The sequence below is a fragment of the Lissotriton vulgaris genome, chromosome 6 (assembly GCF_964263255.1).
Source record: "Lissotriton vulgaris chromosome 6, aLisVul1.2, whole genome shotgun sequence".
Classification (NCBI taxonomy): domain Eukaryota; kingdom Metazoa; phylum Chordata; class Amphibia; order Caudata; family Salamandridae; genus Lissotriton; species Lissotriton vulgaris.
The window spans coordinates 1,608,563,106-1,608,576,631 of NC_141694.1; the positions used below are offsets into that span (position 1 = coordinate 1,608,563,106).

At 41.3% G+C, this 13,526-nt stretch overlaps 1 protein-coding gene across 1 annotated transcript in view; it reads right to left on the reverse strand.

Annotated features, from left to right (window-relative positions):
• TTC7A (tetratricopeptide repeat domain 7A) overlaps window positions 1-13,526 on the reverse strand; it is a 1,603,679-nt gene that overhangs the window by 1,453,184 nt on the left and 136,969 nt on the right. The gene's annotated exons all lie outside the window — the stretch shown is intronic.

Below are 13,526 nucleotides of genomic sequence, written 5' to 3' on the forward strand. Positions count from 1 at the left end.
GCTCCCTACCCTCTACCGGGTCACCTTCAGTGCCTTTTCCCCTTGTTCCAGCTGGTCCCGGTGTTAGTGCGTCATCATTGTACCGCGGCTTCCCGCCCCTGGTACCTGGATGGTCACTGGTCGCTGCGGCTGCCTAGGACCCCCTCCGGTGTTCGCCTGCAGCTCTCCTCTTCCTCCGCCATCTAAACCTTCGTTTATTATTACATATAGGTCACCCCTAGGGTAGGCCTAAACAGCCCATAGGGCAGGATGCATTGTATTTAAAAGATTGGACATGTACATTTTAGTTTTACATGTCCTGGTAGTAAAAAACATCTCCCAGAGGATAACATTGGGTTACCTTATTACATTTAATAAGTGATATCTTTTGTGTGGGGACAGATTGGAATGCCATGTGTGGTGACTGATACCATTAAAGAGGCTTTAAAATTACAATTCCTCAGATTTTAAGTCACAATTCTGAAAATTCCACTTTTAGAAAGTTATACCAAAGGGGATAACTTAGAAAGTTAGCATTTCCTATCCTAACCATTTGGTGTCTGCAGCCTGTTACGAGGTCACATCATTAGGTGTAGTTGGCTACTGGCCTTTGTGTATCTCTCCCAGAAAGAATCACAATAGAGGGTGTAGGTGTTGGGAGGGGGGGAGGTGAGAGCTGTCACCTACCACAATTGCAATTTAAAAGTTCTGGCTCAGGTCACACACAAAGAACTTCATACTAGCCTAGTGCGACCCTACACAGAGAGGGGCAAGAAGGCAGAAAACTCCAAACACCTCTGTAGGGAGAAACTCCAGAAAATGTGCCACTTTAAAGTTCACCTGTTACAAAAATGGGTAACCCTGTTCATGGCCTGCCCTGCTTGACGAGAGGGAAGACTGGACCTGCACCCTTCAATCCCACACTGAAATGACTCAAAGGGTCAGATGACTGACCTCTGGTTCAGAGCTACACTGAACTAGCACGTTCCAGAGGTCTCTCTGCAACTGCTCAGATGACATGCTGCAAATGGACCTGCCTGGACCCTCAGCTACCTGCCTGAGCCCTTCTGGCCTATGCCAGAGAAGGTTCCTGATCCCCAATAAGGGCCTTCCAGGTCCTGGATCCTTGGTTTGGCATCAATTGAGAGCTCCACCTTGAAGGAAAGGAGAAATGCTGAAGATTTGGATCTGTGTGACTATGAATAGGCTCGTTCGCACCAAGATCTTGTTGCCCACCAACATGAAGCTCCTCTGAAGCGGACTGTCTGTGCTACAAAGACTAACCTTCAAAAGAAGAGAGTGTTCCAGAAAACCAGAAAGGACTGGGGGTCAAACAGTATCCAAAAGAGATTCCTTTCTGTGTCATTAACTTTTGCTTTGTGACCAACTGGTCTACACACTAATCTTATGTTACTAGTGTTCAAAAAGTGGCTTTAGGTAATTATTACTGCACAACACTGAAGTTACTTATTTCTCTCAACATTTTATTCTCATACAGTTAAAATCCTTTACATAAAACTCATAACAAAAACATTTCTTTCAAGCATATACTCGAGAGCAATCCTAATCTAATACACAAAACAATTCCTATTCTGGTTTAATGCTCAAAAACAAGTTACATTTTTTTGTATACATTAAAATCAAAATACATGGTTTGTAGAAAGTCCCTTGTCGACGCGTTTCGGTGCGTTAAGGTCTTTAAGCACCTTCTTCAGGACAGACCATACATGCGGACTCGCAGTCACAAAGATTGGGAATAGATACTCCAAATCACAATAAAGCCCCCATTATAAATCTCTCAGACAGAATATTAACACCTGACGAAGTTAGTGTTTTAGAAAAAGGTTTAGGCTTTGCACCTAGCACACAAGGATGCAGGTATACAATAGAAAGAGATGTTAGAGATCTGTTTAGGAAAATTAGATAAAAAAAATTTTTTGAAGGCAAAGAGGCAAGAGAAACTAACAACAAATCCGGCCTCAAACCTCCATCCACCTGGACTCCCCATATTGGGATGGTAGGCCAAGAAGTGGACACTTTTGAAAAAGTAGTGAATAGTGGTTTGGAAAAGATATTAGACACCAAAACATGGACTCCCAATAATTTATCAAAAAAGGAAAGAGAAGCACTCAGAAACTTGTCAGCCTGTGATGATATAACCATAAAACCAGGGGACAAAGGTGGCAGTATTGTAATAATGAGAACAGATGACTATGACCAACGCATGCTAAAACTATTGGATAATAGGACACACTATAAACCATCTAGTGTCACAGACTGGAATAACCTTAAAAAGAAGGTAAAGGATATGGTTACTTATGCCAAAGAAGATGGTATCATTAGTGATGAGGAATACCGGTTCCTGATTAATGATCATCTCAAAGTACCAGCCCTATACGGGCTTCCTAAGGTACATAAGAGCATGGATGACCCACCCATGCGCCCTATTGTGTCAGGAATAGAATCTTTAACTGAACCGCTTAGTAAATACGTTGACCATTTCATCCAGCCACTTGTAGCCCTCTAACCGTCGTATATAAAAGATACGACACACATGATCTCTAAGATAGAGGGTATTGAGTTTGATAATAATACACAATGGTTGGTGTGTCTAGATATTGAATCACTCTATACAAATATTCCGCAGCAAGACACTGTTAACATGATGGAGGAAATTGTAAAAAATGACCAAGAAGATCTGTCACCAGAAAACATGTTCATCATTGACTGTATAGAGATTATCTTTAAAAACAAGATTTTTCTATTCAGGAAGGACTACTTTTGCCAAACTAAAGGTACCAGCATGGGAGCCACATGTGCTCCCAGTCTGGCATGCCTATACGTTGGCAAATTTGAAAAACAACATATCTATAATGAGATGAGCCCCTTTTACGAAAATGTGAAATACTGGTCTAGGTTTATAGATGACATTTTCTTTATTTGGGAGGGAATGGAAGAAGACCTAGTTAGTTTTCGAGAATGGCTTAACTGCGGAGACCCCAATTTAAGATTCACCTCAACCAAAAGCCAACATGCGGTAGACTTTTTAGACGTTAAGATCATAGAACAGGAAGGTCTCCTTAATGTAGAACTATATGTTAAGCCTTCAGACAGGAATACCCTCCTCCATCATACTAGCTACCATCCAAATTGTCAAAAAGATGGCATTCCATTCAGCCAATTCTTACGTATTAGACGTAATTGCAGTAATAGACAAAACTTTGAAAAACATGCTGAGACATTAAAGGTAAAGCTAACACAGAGAGGATATCCTAAACGCTTAATAAGAGAGGCCTATAAGCGAGCAAAATACTATAACCGGGATAGTCTTTTTGAAATAAAAGAAAAGCCAAAAGAACAGAAGAATGAAATAATAATGGTGTCTGACTTCAACAGTTTCAGTAACAAAGTCAAAAATCTGATTAACAAAAATTGGTCTTTACTTAACAAACAAGGTTCAGTACCTTTGGCCAAACCCAGCTGGTACAAACATTTCGTGAACCAAAATCCTCTGGTCTTAGCAATATAATAAACAACACCCCTATCAGAGGTAATCTACCATGTGGAACCTGTTCACATTGTAAAAACATTGTAAAATCTGATAAGGTGGAGGTCAATGGAATCTCCCATTGGATGAACGACCATGTGAACTGTCGCACATCCAATGTAGTGTACCTGCTTATTTGCCCTTGCAATAAATGCCATGTGGGCGAAACTGGACGAGAGATGCGCCAGAGACTCACGGAACATAGGTCCGCACTCAAGAATCTCAAAAAAGGTGCACCACTTGTAGATCATTGGATCTCTGCTAAACACGGAGCCGATGATCCCAAGTGGTTAATTCTGGAGAAAATTAGAATATTAACAAGAGGAGGTGATATGCATAAAAAGCGTAAACTTAGGGAACAGTTCTTTATGTCAAAGTTCAAGACTTACTACTCGGGATTAAACTGTCGCGAAGAATGGGAAAGAATAATCAAATAAAGCCACCTAGCATATCTGCAACCCAATAGTGCCCAATATGTATATGGAACACCAAAACTAATAAACAAAAAGGGTTTTTTCTAATGTTCTAGCTACAGATACAAAGGAACAATATAGACAATGTTAAGTGAGGTAGGTTTTTTTAAATAAAAATCATGACCAAAATCATATGAAACGTTGAATAGACTGTATAATCACTTATGAAGATAAAGGGTGACTGCAATACTACATATGTCTAATGTATTTTATATTTGATTGTTTAAAATGTACTAGTTAACAATGTTAAATATATTCAGAAAAAAATGTCAACCAGTCATGTAAACATGAAAGAAAGTTTGTTATCCATAGTGTTTATCAAACTGTACAGCTCCACTGCTATTGCGGGATAACATCCGGATATGGGGGACACATATGTTAAAGAAATACGAGTTTGTAGTCACGACAATTTCAAGAAAAGTAGCAACACATATGTATAAAAACATACAATATCGCTGGCTAGATGGAAGTTTTCCTGGCGATTTCAATAATCTAGAACGCGTAGTCTGCCGATGGAAACAAACTCCACAAATGGAGATTTGGTAGTTCTAAACCCAATAACAACGCTGACTGTAGAATGCCGGCAAACTACCAAAATGGAGGACTCGTGTTTTCGAAATCGTTTTATTTACACACGAAATCAGACTCCAGTCGGTTTTTGAGGCTTTCTGTAAAAATATGTGGAAAAGATAATAATTTCCATCCAGATAAAAAAATGTTCCTTCTAGTGATTAAACACTTTTTAAATACGCCAAACCAGCACAACAGCACAAACATAATTGATTTAATTGCCATTAATTACGCAACGATTGGCAATTAAAGCGAGTATATGAACCGCGACCCGGCGTCTCTCCTCATTCAACCTACGGGAGAGAGGACGTGTCGGCGGCTCCGTATGAACCTTACAAGGTAAGCGATCAGAACGTAGTCTGCACGGCTACCATGCTGCCATCGCTTAAGGCGGATTCGCGGTCAGGGAAATTAGTGCCATCGGTCAGTAGAGACAGAATCCCTCATTAATTTTGAAAATTAAGTGGGAGCGCTGCATACGAGCCACCTAGCGTAATTGAGCTATAGCGCAGTGGAAAATCACGGATAGCACCGTTGTATTCCTAATTTATTTGGGAATAATGAAGGTATAGTTCCCAGAGGCTTACCACTCCGGGCGGGTTCTATACTTGAATCATGAAAGCAAGGGGTAGAATTTTCATATGACCACCAGTAGTAAATGACCAAAAGTCACAAGAGAATAGGGATGCCGATAATGATTTGGCACCCCACTTTGTTGCCACGAAAAGTATGTATAATATCTATACCCCGTACTATCTAAGACCTAAGTAACATTAGGGTACCTAGATGAGTAATCCCTTTTATTCTCCACTATAGTTGGGAGATTCTGATGTTTGATTATTTATCACCCAACAAAATTATTAATTTTAAACAATTCCCGCACACCTAGGTACTGGGACTAAATATATTCCTGCAATAATTGAATGCAGAAACCCGGTAAAGAAGTCCCCAAGAAAAAGTGAAGACCTGCTCTTGTATTAAACACAGGGACTTAAAGATATCATTTTTCAGGTATGTGGTTATGAAGTTACTAGTGCTCGCAATAGATGAAAGGTGATATCTAAATAGAGCGAGACATCCTTAATATTATGTTCTCTGACAGGTTCACAATCAACCAAATAATTTACTTGATACCTTGCACAAATTCAAAGACGTATGTGGATCTCCAGCAATAAAACCCCGAAATGTCAGACAAGATCATCGTTCTACAGCGACAAACGTCCACAACGTCCGGCCTGCTCTTGAGCAACAGCGACAACCATCTGCATCCCTCTCCCTGCTCCTCGTGGCCTTCTCCAACGCAAATGGTACTCTTCACAATGGACTTTAGAAGGTAACTTTTTCAGCTGGTCTAACCTGGTCCCTGTATCTGACCCATGCTCTATCGCGGTCAGCCTGAACCTCTGGCTTTTACTTGGTTTTGCATGACCAGGTAGCTGCGAGTGGCGCTTTGTGCTTTTAAAGCAACGACTACCAGCGGCAACCGCCAAGGCGAATCTCCATCAATGACAGTCTACGATGCCAGGCAGAATCTTCACAATACAGTGATGACCATCCGTGACCCCCGGTCTACTCTTCAACCTACAGCAACTACCATCTGCAACGCTTTCCCTGCTCGTTGTGGCCTCCTCCACTGCAAATGTAACTCTTCGCAATGGATTTTAGAGGGTAACTTTTTTCAATGGCTCTATCGCGGTTGGCCTGACATTGCGACTTTCACATGGTCGTGCCCAAACAGATAGCTGTGAGTAGCGCTTTGTGCTTTTAGGCACTATACCTACCTGAAACCTTTAAGAATTGCATATCTCTGGTTCTACTTATCAAATTTTTGCTGTTTTGCTGCCAAGTACTTTATTCAATCTTACTCTTTTTTTCTAAATTGTTGTGGGATTTTTCTTGTGTTCTGTTTTCTCTTTACTACTGTTTAAGTGCTGCATAAATACATTACACTTTGACAGTAAGTAAAGCCTGACTGTTTGTGTGCCAAGCTACCAGAAGGCTGAGCACAGGTCAATTTAGTGACTTGTGTGGATCACCCTGACAAGGATTGTCTCTATTGCTTTGGAAGAGCTCACATCCCTCCAACCAACAACCCAATTTCTCACATTGGTGATTTTTGCATCCAAAAGTGTCTTTCCTCATGCTGCTACTGAAGTTGCCCCATTGGTGATTTTGAACATAAATGACGTTTTGCAACTATGTTTTCCCACTCCTGCTGATATTGCAGTTATTTCATTAACTCTGGTGCTGGTGCTATGCAACAACGTAAGATTAGGGAATAAAAAAGACAGCACAGACATTTGAGGCAAAAAGGCACAGAAACAAAACCCAAATAGCCAATGTACATGTATGCTTGCCCATGAGTTGTGTGTTAGCATTTTAAGTACTGGCTTTGCCAAGTCTTTGTTTTCAAAACCTCCCTGGGACTTTATTTGCTAGCTATTTTACTTTTAAAAGCAAAACTGTATTGTGTTTTTCACTATACTTAAGAAATCCACTGTACAGCTGCATGTTAATGTGTGCATATTCAACCTGGGAGCGTGTTATTTATTCTCTGCGTGAAAGAAATGCCATGGTGTCATGTCACTCCGATCACAGTTCTCTACAGGATAACGAGCAATGTGGTTTAAAATCACCCACCAGAGCGCAGATGACTATCGAGCCTGGCAAAGACTATCTGTCCTCATGTTATGTTACTGCTGCAGCCTGATCTTGCAGATCACAGGCTGCTGCAAGAGCTTCCCCTTCTGTCATGCCTCCTGTAAACCCAAATCCACGCAGGCGAATTACAAAAAAGAAAAACTCAACATTAGTTGACTTGGGGATTGAAAGGGATGGAGATGTACTGTTAAAAACGAACAGGCACATGCATCAAAGGATTTTGCGATCGCAAACGGTGCGAATCGCAAAAATCGTCCGTTTGCGATCGCAAAATCTGCTTTTGGAATGCATGAAGGGTGAAGGCCCTCGCAATTTGAGAATTCGCAAATATTTGCATATTCTCAAATTTCGATTGCATTTAAGGAATCGCATTTTGCGATTCCTTAAATGCAATGCATGTAACTTTTAAGAATTGCGATTTCGCAATTAGGGGGAGCAAATTACCATGAGGTTGAACCTCATGGTAATTTGCGAAAACTTTAAAAAATGCACTTTTGTGCATTTTTCAAAGTTTCATGTTGTGCACACACATGCCCTTGGGACATGTGTGTGCACAACATATGTGCACAGATTGATTTCAGGGGTGCAACAGGGTGTCCTTTGGACACCCCTGCACCCTTGAAATCGCATTCTCAATTTGCGATTCGCTAATTGCTAATCGCAAATTGAGAATGTCTTCCAATTCATTCCTATGGGCCTCTAGGCCCATAGGAATGAATGGGGAGGTATTCCTTAATTGTGACTCGCAATTTGCGAGTCGCAATTAAGGAATATTAAGAAATCGCAATTTATTTAGCGATTTCTTGATGCATTGCATTTTGCAATTCCTTAATTGCGATTCCTTATTTTTCGCAATTAACCCCTTCGATGCTTGTGACGGAACCATTCCGTCATCAGTCACGGTTGGGCTGTGCTGATGACGGAATGGTTCCGTCACGGCCACACCCATTTACATAGGGGCCCAGCACAGCAGGATAATCTCTTTAGCAGCCAAGGTGTTAAGGAATCGCAAAAAGCAATATTGATGCATGTGCCTGTGAAGGACTAATCATTGCTGAGGACTGCTTATGTTGGCACACGCTAAATTAATCAAATAGACTTGTACTGCAAAGATGGATGCAGGGCCAGCAGAGACTCCAGTATTGCTGGACATGTGTTTGCTCACATTCAAATGTTACATCTTGAACAAAAGGGAGGATGTGGCGCTATGGCCAGAGCTGCCCACTTTGGAACTGGGGAACAAGGATCAAGTCTCAGTGTCAGGCTCAATGTCCTGTGATTGTGGTCAATTTACTTAATCTCCCCGTGCATTAAAAAAATGTTGTTGGTAATAACTCTTGTTGCAGGGTCACCCCCAAACCTTTTGCCTTCCTCCTCCTATTTTTTTGCTGAATTTGTATTTTTTGGCTATAGGACTCTGAACACTTTACCACTGCTAATCAGTGCTAAAGTGCATGTGCTCCCTCCTCTAAACATGATACTATTGGCATACTTAATTTGTTTAGAAGTCACTAGTAAAGTATATTACCTGTGTCCAGGGCCTGTAAATTCAATGCTACTGGTGGTCCTGCATTAACACAATAGGGCAACCCAATTTTCCCCAAGGAACTGGGTAAGACAATTATCTCATACAAACTATATCCCATGAGGAATTATTTACATCCAGATTATTTCCACACTTCATCACAGTCACATATGTGATCCGAGTGATTTTTCAATTTTGTGAGTATAATTCTCACAAAATTGAGAATTATAGTCACAGACGTATTCCAAAATAGAAATGTTTTTACTTCATTTATATTCAGTTCATTAGATTTACGTAAAACTCATTATTTGAATAATACACATTCTTTATACAGGCAGCATATACATATAATTAATAGCAACACTGGCACTACCAGACAGATAGAGTCGAGAGAGTTGAAAGGATTATCTGGTAGTGCCAGTGTTGCTATTAATTATGTGTGTGGCTTTGCATTTTCTAATCTTCAAAACTCTTATGGCAAGCATTTCTATAATGTACACATATAGGAAATGATATTATTATCCTATCCGATATAATGACATGTATCCATGATTTAAAAATGTTCTGCTTGAAAAATGCTAATAAAAAATTACAAAACAAAAAAAATGTTCTGCACGGTGTGTGACAACCTTTGTCAACATTGATAGAGAATATAGTTGTATTTATTTAAAAACTGTTTTGACTTATGACTGGTAAGCATACCATATTTAAGAGGGACCATTTTGTGTAATAGCCAATCAGGTGTAAATTACACCCGGAATAGGCACAACTTTTGTATGTCTTACAGTGATGCTTCAGTAATCATGCCTGATTTTTTCCTAATCGGGTCCCTGAAATTGTAGTTTTCCGTTTTATGAGCACAAAGAATTGTGACCCCGTAGAATAGATGATATCACTGCATCTATAAGAAGAGTAGCACAACAACATGAGGTGGTTGATGCTCAGCACAGAAATTGCACTCAGGGGTAGGGGTATTAACTCACATCATTCATTTTGCTACTTTATAGTGAAACCTTTGCTTTTCTGTTTCATTCATCACTGCACATGACTACTAACTGGCTCCGAGCTAGAAGACTAAAGCATAGCCACTCCATTTATTTAAGCATACACCACAATGCACGCTGTGACGTGTAGGTCCACAAATATAATAGGAAAAGCAAAACTGCAATTTCCAAAATCCAAACTGTAGTTGAATAAAAATATTTGTTTGGCTGAAAGTGAGTGAGCAGGAAGACTGTGTTTGCACTAGAGAGACTGATGCTACAAAATATCGCTCTGCGCTCTAGTCTGCTTATGCACTTTCTCATGGTGCTTTAACTTTAAGGAAGGGGTAACTAAACATTTATCCAGAAATTATTTTATCTTTTTGAAAATGTTAAAAAAGATAAATTACTAGCATGATCTTTTATATTGGCAGAAATTAGTAATATTAGTTGAGGGAGGTGAGAACTCTTATTCACAATCCTTGTCAAGGTGAGCTACTAAAGTCACAAAATAAACCTTTTTTTCGCTCTGGTAGCTTGGTGCAAAAGCACAAAGTCAAAAAATCGCATACGTAGAATCGGATATATGTTTTTTAAATTGTTAATAAAAAATAGTGCCAAAAAGCACAAAGTGCCAACTGGGTTTATCTGGTCACGCTAGACCGGTTTAAAGTAAATAATTAAGGCAGACCCTGATGAAGCACAGGTTGGATACATGGTCCAGGTTCGTCCTTGTGAAATCTTTAGCTTCTAACTTAGAAACTTTTATGGAGGAAAAATGGAGGTGGGCGGGACAAGCTAGATCTGAAGTAAGATTCGAAATTGGTGAGTTATTGAAGTGAGGGGCCCCAGTGTAGTCACAGACAAAGGTGAGAAAGCTCCGAGCCGGTGAAGGCCAAAGTCTGTGCCAGGTAAAGTTTCAAAGTCGATCGGATGCTGCTACGCATCAGTCCTGATGAAACCTTTTACGTTTAGACTTGGAAACTTTTCTGAAAGTCATACCTAGTTCAGTAGGGCAAAAAAGCAAGTTGAGGAAACCAGAGATTTGACATTGATGGCTGTGGCTTGAAGCTGGATCTTAAGCAGGGCTCGATGTTAGCGAGTTGCTGAAGTATGGGGTCCCAGTGAAATCACCAACACAGGTGAGAAAGTTCAGAGCAGGAGCAGTCCGAAGTCTGTGCCTGGTAAAGCTTCAAAGCCGATTGCATGTGACTCTGCGTCAGTCCCGATGAAGCCTTATACGTTCAGACTTAGAAACTTTTCTGGAAGCCAGACCTCCTTCAATGGGGCACAAAAGCAAGCTGAGGCTCACCGGAGATTCAATATCAAGGGCTGTGGCTTCAATGACGTTCCCAGTCTCCATCAGTTCTCCAGGCAGAAAGTTGGCAAAAAGTTTCTAAGTCCAAGATCATGCAGTTTGGGGAGAAGAGGAGTACACTTTGGAGTACCAGTGGAGAAGTGTGGCTCAAATGGTTAGAGCGGCAGACACTGATGCAGAGGTCTTGTCCGGGACCAGGGTTCAATACCCACCTCGGCGGGTCTTGGGCTCAATTTCCTCGGACCTGATAATTCTCGTCTCGGTGCCTATTCTAATCATGGGTCCCACTGTGCAACTCTGGGCAATAGCTTGCTTAACCTCCACAACGGCCCCAACAGCGCTGGGATGCCTGGCTTCACCTTGAGGGTGCCCAGGAGTGGACATTCCACAGGGAAAAACCAGGAAGGGTTCCTAAGCGGTATACGGACAGCGCCGGGACACCTCCGTTGGAGGTAGCTGTGCGCTTTACAAATGGCATTTACATTACACTTTAACACCAGACTAGAGTCCAGACCCTGGATGGCCACCTGGGGAATAGAACTCACTACAAGAGGGCAGCAGCAAGGTCCAGGGCAGGTCCAGTTGCTACTGGTCAGCTGGACAGTTGCAGGAAATGTACCTCTGGTTGTAAAGTGACCCTTGGACTCACTTCTGAGGTCCTGGGTTAAAGGCAAGCAGGTCCAATCTTCCTTCAGTTTCTTTGGACAGCAGGACAGTCCTTCTGATTCTTAACGAGTGTTCTGATGAGAGGATCTGGAGCTGCCACTTTTAAATCCAGTGCCAGCCTTGGTTTGAGGGTAATCTACTGGTTTGGTGCCAGCCTAACTAGAGAGAGACAAAGGGGAGGCAGACCTAGGTGTGAAGTTCATTTCCAAGCAACAAGTTAGGCATCCTTTGAAGTTCAGGAAGTGGGTGGACACAGCCCCCAGGACATCCTGTCAAGGGAGGAGTCCCCATCCAACACCCCGAGTCCACTGTCTAGGAGTCATACACATCTCACGATGGGGAGCCATCAGGGTCAGGTGACAGCTGGACAATGGTAAGAAAGCCTTTTGTTTAAGGCAGCAACATGATAACTTTTTTTAAGTGGTATTTCCAAAGTAGTATTTTAAAAAACTTGACCATTACGTTGGATTTTAAATTACTAATACAATGAGCCCTTGAACATTTTGCTTGGTACTCCCAAACTGAATTTAATGCCTATTAAATGTAATAGTGTAAACCAGTTTTGGCCTATGACGGGGCCAGCCTTCCCACAGTCAAAAATTACTTTGGAGTTTTTTGATTGCCAGGACATGTAAAACATTAAGTGTACATGTTCTACATTTTAAATATGATGCTCCCTACCCTAGGGGCATTTAGGCCCTACCTTAGTGATGACTTATGAGTATTGGAAATAAAAATGTTTAGGCCTGGCAAAAGGTTTATTTTGAAAGGTCGAAATTGCCGTTTTAAATTGCACACCATGGGCCACAATAGCAGGCATTGAGACATTTTACAGTGATGCTTTACTGGGTGGAAAATGAGTGCTGCAGCAGACTAGTAACATTTAATTGACTTGTAAGTGCCTAGTAAATGGTACCCATGAACCCAAGGACTGTAAACTAAATGTGCTAATTTGGGGTATGCCTATTCTAACAGATTTAGAATGGAAAGCACAAGCAATTTACCCCTGGTTAGCAGGAGTAAAGTGTGCAGAATCCTGAGGCCAGTAAAAACCGGATCAGCAAAAGTGGGCAAAAAATCTGGGGGAACAACACACAACGACATGATCATTTCCAATATATGTACAACAAAAAGATGGACTTAGGGCTAGTTTTACGAGGTCCAGCGTACAAGCCCGAAAGGCTATATTGCAAAAGAAGGTACAAAGTTCCTCTGATTATGTGGAATCTAGGGGTACTGAGCAAGAACCGGTAGTGGGATCAATGAGGAACCACTAATATGTGTATAAAGGAGAGGGAGTTCTCCTTGTTGGAACTAGGGCTCTCACACACCCAGCAAGCTAGGTGTCATGCTTCATCATTTGAGCCTGCCCCTCATCAGGTCGGCGCTGCAATATCTGACGGGCACCCGAAACCGGGGCTCTTTATTGGGGATCTTTTGTTCCTGCCGGTGGGTGCAGTGGGAGTACCCCTAGATCCCACTCAACCAGAGGAACTTTGTACCTTCTTTTGCAATATAACACTTCCAATATATACATTGCAATTTCACCTTAGCACTTTGCAGATCGAACTTTATATCTAATTACCATTATACAAGCATCATTGCTAATATTTTCACCAACCGGAGAAGGTTAAATTCTAATTCAGTCATTTCAGGATTTGAACCTACACAGCATACACACAACAGTGCTTCAAGTGATTAACCCACTGAGCTGTCTTGCCACATTACAATTGTATTTATGAAGAGTTGCCTTACTTAAAAGTATCGGAACACAGTAGAGTACATGAATGGCAGCACTGCAGAT